The sequence below is a fragment of the Rattus norvegicus genome, chromosome 6, assembly GCF_036323735.1.
Source record: "Rattus norvegicus strain BN/NHsdMcwi chromosome 6, GRCr8, whole genome shotgun sequence".
In the NCBI taxonomy this organism is placed as follows: Eukaryota; Metazoa; Chordata; class Mammalia; order Rodentia; family Muridae; genus Rattus; species Rattus norvegicus.
The window spans coordinates 27097545-27107261 of NC_086024.1; the positions used below are offsets into that span (position 1 = coordinate 27097545).

Here is a 9717-nt window from a genome sequence, read left to right on the forward strand (position 1 = left end):
AGCCTCTGCTTGCCCATCACTCAATCATACCACTCTTCAACTGAAATCTATCAGAGGAAACACTCACAGCAGTTGAGAGCTCTGGTGGGGATAGTCCCATTTTTGGTAAGATATTGGTAGGATATTTGAGAATGAGTTCTGAAAGCCATTACTTTTCCCCTAAATGGAGTTTTTCCTGGAAGGCCATAAAAATAGAAGAGATTAAATTTTTTACTAGGTTGATCAGGTTACACACATCCCCTGGCCTGATACATCACAAACAAGAAAATAATAAAAGCCATTTTATACGGAGTCGCTTCGCCAGGAGTGTCTCTGACAGATCATAAAGCACTAGGACATGACAAGTAAAAGATTGGAATCATCTGTGCCTATAAACCGGCTCACACTCACAGCTGGTGCGTCAGGGATGGAGAAAGCTTGAGAGACCGAGGAGTTGAATAGGCCTTGGGAACTGGTAAGAATTGTCTCAAGGCCCTAGGCTCTCTCTCAGATGGACTCTACCAGAGTCTCCTACCAAGAGAAATTCTGGTCTTACGTTTACTCTGACCAGCAGCTTGAGAATCCATCTGAAGCCTGACACCAAGGGCTTCAAAAAGACTGGGCAGTCCATCCCATCCAGAGCCCTGAAATACAATCATTGAGAAGTGGAGGATAAAGAAGAACATTATTAATAAGAATGATGAACTCCTTTGGAAGAACAAAAACATCTGCGAGACTATTTCAGATGGCACTTAAGGTCCTTGACTCTTACTCACAGTCCCTCTCCTGTGACTGAGCGGAGAACTGGGACAGAGAGACATCTCGCATCTACGGCTCTGACACTCTGTGTGTATATCATCACAGTATTACCTCTGACTTGTCCTTACTGTCTATTAGACTGCAGTGTAAATTTAGTGAGTACCTGATATGTTGTGCTTCGGACAGTGTTTACTGTTGTGAATTAGGCCTGACCAGGCTCATCAATTCCTCTAGGGTGAGATGGGAATGCAACTCATATTATGTGACCTCTACATGATAGAGTCATAGATTTCTCATCAAAATCCCAAAGTCAAATGCAAAAGGATGTCGATGGAAATCTGTCGCCTCGTCACCATGTTTATGCCATCTTCGCAGTGACACCGTGACTGCTCAGTGGGAAACCCAGAGTCACCTTGTGTTCCCTTTCTCCGGCTCTCACATTCCATTCAGGGTGAGGCTCACGTTCGAAACCTGCTTCATATTCCTCTGTCAGTCCCTCAAGCCCCTGCCATCTGTCACCACCTGTGCATTGACCCACGCAAGCCCTTTGCCTATACGTATTAATATTTGTTTCCCAAATCCACGTACTCAGTTACTTCCTTCTTCCTCTGTTAGTTGTCGCACGCCCAACGTCTCACCAGCAGGAACGACGCGCAGACACCAGGATCCTTCTGCAGCAAAGCGTTTATTACATCTTGAAGAGGAGAGAGACCGAGCCCCAGAATGGCGCTGCTTATATACACCCTAATGTGGCGTGTCCACGCCTGATTGGTCGGTTACCCATGATCTCATTGGCATGCCCCGGGGTGGGCAAAGACTTGGCGCGAACATACTCTTGCACATGCGCACACAGCTAGCTTCCTGAAAGGAAGTCGGGCTGGCGCAGCGGAAGCCAGCGCCATCTTGTAATGGCGAATGCTATCCCGGCTTTCCACGTGGGCGCAGTGGAAGCCAGCGCCATCTTGTGATGGCGAATGTTATTGTGGCTTTCCACATCTCCCCCTTTTTGTTTTACTAGAATGAGGCTGGTCTAGGCCTCTGCAGTTACGTCCATCTGCTGTGGCTCCTGTCTTAGGTCGTTCCTCTAATGTCACAGCCTTATCCATCGTAGGGTAACCCTATCGCCACCGGGTCCCGTGTCTTAGATTGGTCTGTGCATGAGGAAAGTTGCCCGTCTCTGGATACCGCAGTGCTGTGTGACAGTAACTGCTAAATGACCTAGGGCGAACTCTACAAAAGAGGCCAGGCAGAAAATGAGTTAGTGGGGAAATCATGATCACCCTATCGCGTGCACTGAGGAAACCTCAGCGATGTAGAAGGGCTGATCAAAGAATCATTGAGTCTCTCTCATCCCAGTGCAATGGATCCACAAATCTATGGGGTGCAAGAGCAGAGAACTCAGATGTCGACTAATTCCTGAGCATAGATAACCAAATTCCAGGAGAGGCCCCTTGTTCAATGGCCACAAGTGCTTAAGTGACAACGACCTTGTCACGTTTCTGTTGAGATCTGAGTTTGCAAACCAACCATAGCATGAACACTAATCCACAGCATAGGGCTGCACCAAACAGAGCCACTCCCAATAAGTAGTGGGCACCTCATCTGGTTCTCCTCAGCTGCTACCACCAAGGGCCGTAGTCAAGCCACTCCTATAATAAAATTTAGAATTCCCAATTGTTAGCAACTACTCCAGAAAGTTTACCCACTGTGCTTGCCTAAGAATAGATTGGGGGAGGGTAACTCTAGACACTGCAGACACAATGGCTGCAGCAGTAATGGCTGCTACAATAGCAGCAAAAATGCCAAGGTCTTTCCCAGGACAGTTCAGGATCAGTCATTCTTCTCTGGAACAACCAGCAGGCAATGGAACCATGTCTGAGATCTGCAAAACCAGGGCAGAGTTCCCCAGTCCACAGCAGCTTCACGCAGATGGCATTCCTGTGAAGCTACAGACTGCAAGATGACAACACCAGTTAAGGCAGCAAGAGTCACCAGGGGAATGAGGGGGGCAGGGGTAACAGCTGGAGTCCAGTCTTCTCCAGAAAGCAGCAGTTCACAGAGGGTCTGAGCGTAGGCCACAGTGGGACAGGACACACACAGTGGTAACACTGACTGTAGCAACGCCAAAATTTCTGTGATGAAAAAAGATGAGGGGGAATCTTCTATCTTCCTCTAAGCGTACGGGAATGACTTCAGGGACCCGAACCACAAGAGCTGAATCTTCATGCAACCAGGATCAGCAAGTCTCACCAACCACCTCTGGCAGCTGGCACACTCCTGTAGCATCCTGTAGAAAAAAAACACAAAGATTCCCTCTTCCCCATATAAAATACCTGAACAGGATCATGCCAATGTAGAAGTATGCCTAGTTGTAGGGTGCCATAAATACTCAGAGTTCCTTGGCATCCAAATTTTAAAATTGGAAATAAAAGGAGTATTATTAAATAATTGTATAGCATACAGGGACAACTCCCCCTTTTTATTTATTAAGATATAAACTGTCTAGTATCATTGTTCTCCCTCGTTAAGGGGTCCAGGCAATCTAGTTTGAGTTCTTAAATGGCCTCTAAAGGAACAGTATTTAGTGTTCTTAACCACTAAGCCATCTCTCTAGCACCTCACAAACTTTATTTACCTAAACATAAGCATTAATTAGAAATGTCAAATCCTGTAAATATTGTCCAGATTCAGTCGTACTAGAAATCCCTGAACTGGCATGGCGAGGCTGGGAATTGAAAGTAAGCAAATGGAGTCTTCCTCTTTTCATATCAACTCCATTACCATTTTCAAAGAGCTGGGTCTATGGTTTTGTTTAGTTGTCTGAGCCAGAGCACTGAAAAGATAGTGAGTTGTCAGACAATTCAAACTGAAATCATCACTCACTGATTTTATGTAGAAAACCTGTCTCTAATAAAGCATTAAGTAATTGAAATCAATTATAAACCACAAGCAGCACATTGGCTATCAGTATATGAATTGAAAGCTTGATTTTTAACATTTTAAATATAGTAAGCGCATTTCCTATGGGTTGTAAGCACAAATATACAGGAAGTACAAAAGCATGTAAAGAGTAAAATTGAAAAATTTGTATATGTAATAGGCCAAATATCAGTATTTTGTAATAACCAATTTGATTGATGTTTGGAATAAGGTATGTTTTACCAGGTTTCTTTTTAAAATACTTCCATGACTCTAGCCTACAATTCTGTATTAACACAACTGAAGCTTTATCTCCAATGAGGATAACAAACAAAGACCTAAGTCCTCTGGTAAGGTGAGGTACTTAGCCAATTAACATATCCTTAGAAGCTTAAAATTAGTTTCAAATATTCTTTTCTGGAGTAGTGTAACAGCTACTCCCCAAATATTAAAGCTCATTTTGAGAGCAAAGATTTGTAGTAAAAAATTCCATATACACTGAAAGATTCAAAGTTCTAACTTCTTACATTGAAGAAGCAACAAAATTACATAATACCATTCTTTTGTAAAATTTTTAATGATATCACTTCATGGGCTCTCTAAAATTATAAGCAAGCTCACAAAATGAAAACTCACAATCGCTATGACATAAACAAATTGCATAAAATCAATCCTCTAAATCTGTCTTGAAATGGCAGTTGGAGTAAGCAAACTGGCTGTAATGCTCTCACAAGTTCTAAAACCTCATCAATCCTTTGTAAATCCTGTAACAATCTCTACCTGTTTGATTTTTTTCTCAATTATAAATAAGTTTGAGTTAGTCAATGTAACACTGGCAATTCTTAATCAAATCCTTAAGTTCTCCTTGTAACACCAGAGCACAACCACAAGGTCACCTGAGTTCTGAGTAGTGACTAGGCAGCTGTTCTTGGGGCAGTGGAATTAGCATCAAAATACAGATAACTTCAGGGCAAACCACAACTTTGGAAAGCAAAACTCAACCTCCAACAACCTAGTCTCCAAAACCTAGTCTCCAAAACACCCCAAGTCTATCTTTTATGCTACAAAGTTTGACTGCCAATTCTTACATTTGAACGCACAATGGTGTGGTCTCCAATACCTCAACAAAGAGACATTGTCCTAAATTCTTTTAGAAGCCTGGTTTCTAGAAGAAGAATTTCATAAAAATATTACCTCAATTTAGACCTGTTTCCCTAGGTTGGCTCATGCCACATGTTGTCTAGAATGACTCCATCCAAATTAACAGTTTTATGTCAACTTTGTTACCAATGTTACACCTTTTTAACTATATCCAATAACTTAAAAGCCAATAGTCTATAACCAAGGCATGTAGAGCATATTTATACATTTAAAACCAATCAGAAACAAAATTGAATTGGCTGCACATATCTTTAATATTTAGACTAAGCACCATTATGACTTTTCTAGCTGTGATTTTAAGAGAAGCACCTTGTCACCTGCTAAGTCTAATAATCAGCTCATGCAGACGCTCATCCCCGGGCAGCTTCTCCAGCTGACCTAGACACCTGGCTACAGGTACAGGGCTCCAAGGGCTGATTGAAATTGCTTTTTATTCATTTGTTCCTTTTTTTGAAACGAGTTAAAACCAAATCAAGGTGTGAACAACTGGCAGATAAAGTTTTTACCATTTTCTCTTTTGAACATGAAACATAAAACATTTAAGCAACAAGAAACAAAAACCACAGACATAAACTGACATACATGGACAGCTTGGTGCACCAAGGACAGACAATAGACAAAGGGGAAAAACTAGATGGTTTCCCACCAAAGGGACCCAGATTCCAGCAGAGAGGTAGGATTTCCCCTTTCCCACCACTTCCACGGTGACCATCCACTCGAGTGGAGTTGAATTGGACGATGGATTGTCTCAATTCCTGGACTAGTCCATCAACGTGTTGAAACCAAATTCCTGTAAGATACTGAGATATATTATGGGATATCTGAGCAGCACAACTGACATTCACAAATGTTATGGAAGTGAAACACAGTCCTGAATATTTCCACTCACAACCCAATTGCATTAACTCCATCAAGCTGTGCATGGGCGTTGAGATGTCCTTGGGGGTAGGGGGTAGGAAAAATGAAACCTGACTGGTCTCAGCTGAAAGTCCTTGAGACCAGGAATCCAAGTAGGCACACTTTGCAAATTACAGCACTGAAGACAAAAGTTTAGAATTGAGATATCTTTTGTTTGATTCTCCTGAATAAATTTTTCAGGCGGTCTACCTCTATCAAATCTGATCAGTATGACTCTGTGAAGTTTCCAGAGCCTAATCACACCTTTTACAAGCACAAACACAAAATTTTTCTCCCAAAATACTGTGTTCCTTTTATCTCCTTTTCTTTTCTTTTTTTCTTTCAAGACCTTTTCTCCCTCCGACATACTTTCTTGTTGCTCTGCAAGGACCCTCTGACCTGTCCTAACGGCTTCCCACACAAAGAAAAAAATAAACAAAAGTACCAGCCTTGCCCACAAAGGATCCATAACTTTTGGTTTCTTCACAGTGGCTCTCCACCTAGGCCCATATCTTTCTTCTTCATAGCGAGCTGCCTCATCTTCTAAATCCTCTTCCTCAGAGGGGCTAAGCTCGTCTGTTTCTGAACTATCAAGCCCCAAAGCCTCTAACTCCTTTACCAGATAAAGGCTTTTCCTTTTTGGGGCTTTCTCCTCCTTTCCCTGTTTCTCTCCTGGGGCGTCCTTTCCCCTATCTCTCGCTTCCTCGGATCTAAGTCCTTGGAAGGGCCTTTTTTCTTATGTGCACCTTTTCTCTTTGAGCTCTTTAATCTTTCATCCCGCTCTGTTTCTGACATGCTGTATCAAGACCAAACATGCCTCTCAGAGCTTACCTCTCGACCTGCAGTTCTGGACCCTCTCTGCGAGCGGAGGCTCTCCTCGGCACCGGCGATGGTGAGGCGTTTTTTTCCGGGTTTCGGCACCATATGTCGCGCGCCCAACATCTCGCCAGCAGGAACGACGTGCAGACACCAGGATCCTTCTGCAGCAAAGCGTTTGTTACATCTTGAAGAGGAGAGAGACTGAGCCCCAGAATGGCGCTGCTTATATACACCCTAATGTGGCGTGTCCACGCCTGATTGGTCGGTTACCCATGATCTCATTGGCACGCCCTGGGGTGGGCAAAGACTTGGCGCGAACACACTCTTGCACGTGCGCACACAGCTAGCTTCCTGAAAGGAAGTTGGGCTGGCGCAGCGGAAGCCAGCGCCATCTTGTAATGGCGAATGCTATCCCAGCTTTCCATGTGGGGCGCAGTGGAAGCCAGCGCCATCTTGTGATGGCGAATGTTATTGCGGCTTTCTACAGTTAGTTTTACGCAAACCCTCGATATTAAACATCTCTTCCCACTACTATGCTATGCGCGTATGTGTGCAGATAGTGTGGTTTATTTAACAGCTAAGTATGTAGTATATAGGTACATACATACATACATACATACATACTCGCGTGTATTGGTACTTATTCTCTGCCCTTTGACCAGTTGTGAGTTCCTAAATGAACCACCAATTTATTCCACAGAGGAATCTCCATGGTGAAGTTTGGGAGCTGCATTATTCTATGGGTGGACCAATACGAATTTAGAGGTCAATTTGGTAACATAGTCCATTAATAGAATAATGGAAGCAGGTTCACTCCTGGGGCCTATCTATGAGCTCTCCAACCATGGATTCTTGGCTAGATTTACAGTACCAGGTATTTTATTTTTCTTGTAAGTGGGACTTGAATTCTATCTGAGAGTGGTTTGCTAGGTCCCTGGCATGGGTACCACAACTGCAGCCATGGGTGTACCTTGCCATGCTGGTCATTGTTGCAGCTCACAGCGCTCACAGCTGGGTAAGACTGTTGATAACCGACCCCCACCCACCGAGGAAGCCTACATAGTGCCTCTGGCACTGCTGAAAGCTAAGCAAAGCTAGCAGTGAGAAGCTTACCAGGCCAGTACCAGTTTGAATTCTCCATATCCTATGACCAATGTGTGTGGTGGCAATGGACTTCACCATCATGTCCTGGTGGATAATCAAAAGCCAATGGTGACATCCTGTAACATTTGAAGGTTTCCAGGATACCTCCATTCAACAACCTGAGGGGAGGTGTCAGATGCCCTACAACAGGCAGTTGTGAGCCATCATGTGGGTACCAGGAGTCCAGGCCCTATGAAAGAACACAAGCACTCCTAACTACTGAGCTATCTCTCCAACCCCACGGAAGATTTGTTAAACAGTGTGATGACATGGATTTTACTGTCTGTCTCTTAAATTAGTAAAAGGATATAATAGAGGCTTGGAAGGAAGACATGGTCAAATATTTCTTACTATATTATTTTTGCATGTGCATGTGTGTATGGTATGTATGTGTGTATACATACATAGGTACGTTCACCTATGTGTGAGTGTATGTGGGAAATATATGTACATCCATATGTGTGTGAATGTATGTGAGTGTGTGTGTGTGTGTGTGTGTGTGTGTGTGTGAGAGAGAGAGAGAGAGAGAGAGAGAGAAAGAGAGGAAGAGAGAGAGTAGATTGGCTGTTGTTATGGGCTCGTGGGAGGGGCAGACAGAAATTTAGTTTAGTCAAAGGCTACAAAGTTTAAGTTATAGCAGATGAAAGTTATAATAGAAATCATCTCTATATCTATCTCTATCTATGTCATCTATATTGAGCTATATCTTTTTCACAGGACCTGCAGTAAATAATACTGTATTGTATGTTTTTTTACTATACATTATTTTATTACAAATGAAAAAAAATGCAACATCCTAAAAAAATTCCTTTTACTGGTAATACAAATTTCTATGAAGGTTTTTTTTGCTACCATAAGAAATGAAAGAAACCATTAAATATTTAGAAACATTCAACATCAAAACTTTAAATGTAACTGTAGTTTGTAGCCCCTGAAAAAGCTACAAACTCTTTTTAAAAAGTATTTTCTCTACAAAGAATCTCGTCAGCTATACAGAAATCCATACAGTTTTTATACTGAGGCTGATGTTGAGGTGCATTTGAATTTCACATTCTTAGCAAAATAATTGCCTGAGCACACATACTGCACACTTTAGGACAGCCACTTCCTCTTCCTCCTTCCTCCTCCTCCTCCCCCTCCTCCCCCTCCTCATCTGGTTCATTCTTTTTCTTTGAGCCTGTTGGCCTACCAGGACCCTTCTTTCCTACTTCACCTTTGCCCCTGGCACGGTAAGCAGCAATATCCTTTTCATACTTCTCCTATAGTTTAGCTGCCTTCTGCTCATGCAGTTGTTTATCTTTGGTAGATTGCTCAGACCACATCTCACCCAATTTCTTTGCAGTATCTCCAATAGACGGCCGGGGTGTTCACTTTTGATCTTTGGTCGATGTTCCGAGCAAAACAGGAAGAAGGCAGACAGTGATTTCTTGGGAGCATTTGATCTTTTTTCTTTCTTTTCTTATCACCTTTGGGAGGAACATAGTTCTTCATCTCCTTGTCATAATGAGCTTTGTCACTCTTGGCCAAATCTTCAAACTTCGACTTTTCCTTGGCAGACATGGTCTTCCACCTCTCGGAACCCTGCTTCGAGAACTTGGCGAAGTTGACCGACGAGCCGGGATGCTTCTTCTTGTGCTCCTCCCGGCAGGTCTGCACGAAGAAGGCATGTGAGGACATTTTGCTTCGCGGCTTATTGGGGTCGCCCTTGCCCACGATGACAGTGCAGCGTCTCCCTGGCAGAATCCTTGCCTCAGACCTCCACAGAGAGACTTCCTTCCCCAAGCTCCGATGGGAACTGGTTTATCCCTAACACAATCCCCAGTCTTTTGTTTTGCAGAATTCTCCACGCTGCGACAACTTGATGAGATCAGTCGCAGGCCACACCTCCTCCCTATATTGTGTGTTTTAAGATTTCTAAGAGAACAACTCATAAAACATTACAGAAATAAAATAAACTAATATGGCGGAAAGATTCCTTAGGAGGGGAAGATATGTTTGTGGCATAAATTGTGATGCGAGTCTGTATATAAATCTGAATTC

The 9717-nt window shown here is 43.1% G+C and overlaps 1 pseudogene; it reads right to left on the bottom strand.

Annotated features, from left to right (window-relative positions):
- Window positions 1-8278: 8278 nt before the first annotated feature.
- On the bottom strand, window positions 8279-9477 carry Hmgb2-ps4 (high mobility group box 2, pseudogene 4; annotated as a pseudogene).
- Window positions 9478-9717: the final 240 nt, after the last annotated feature.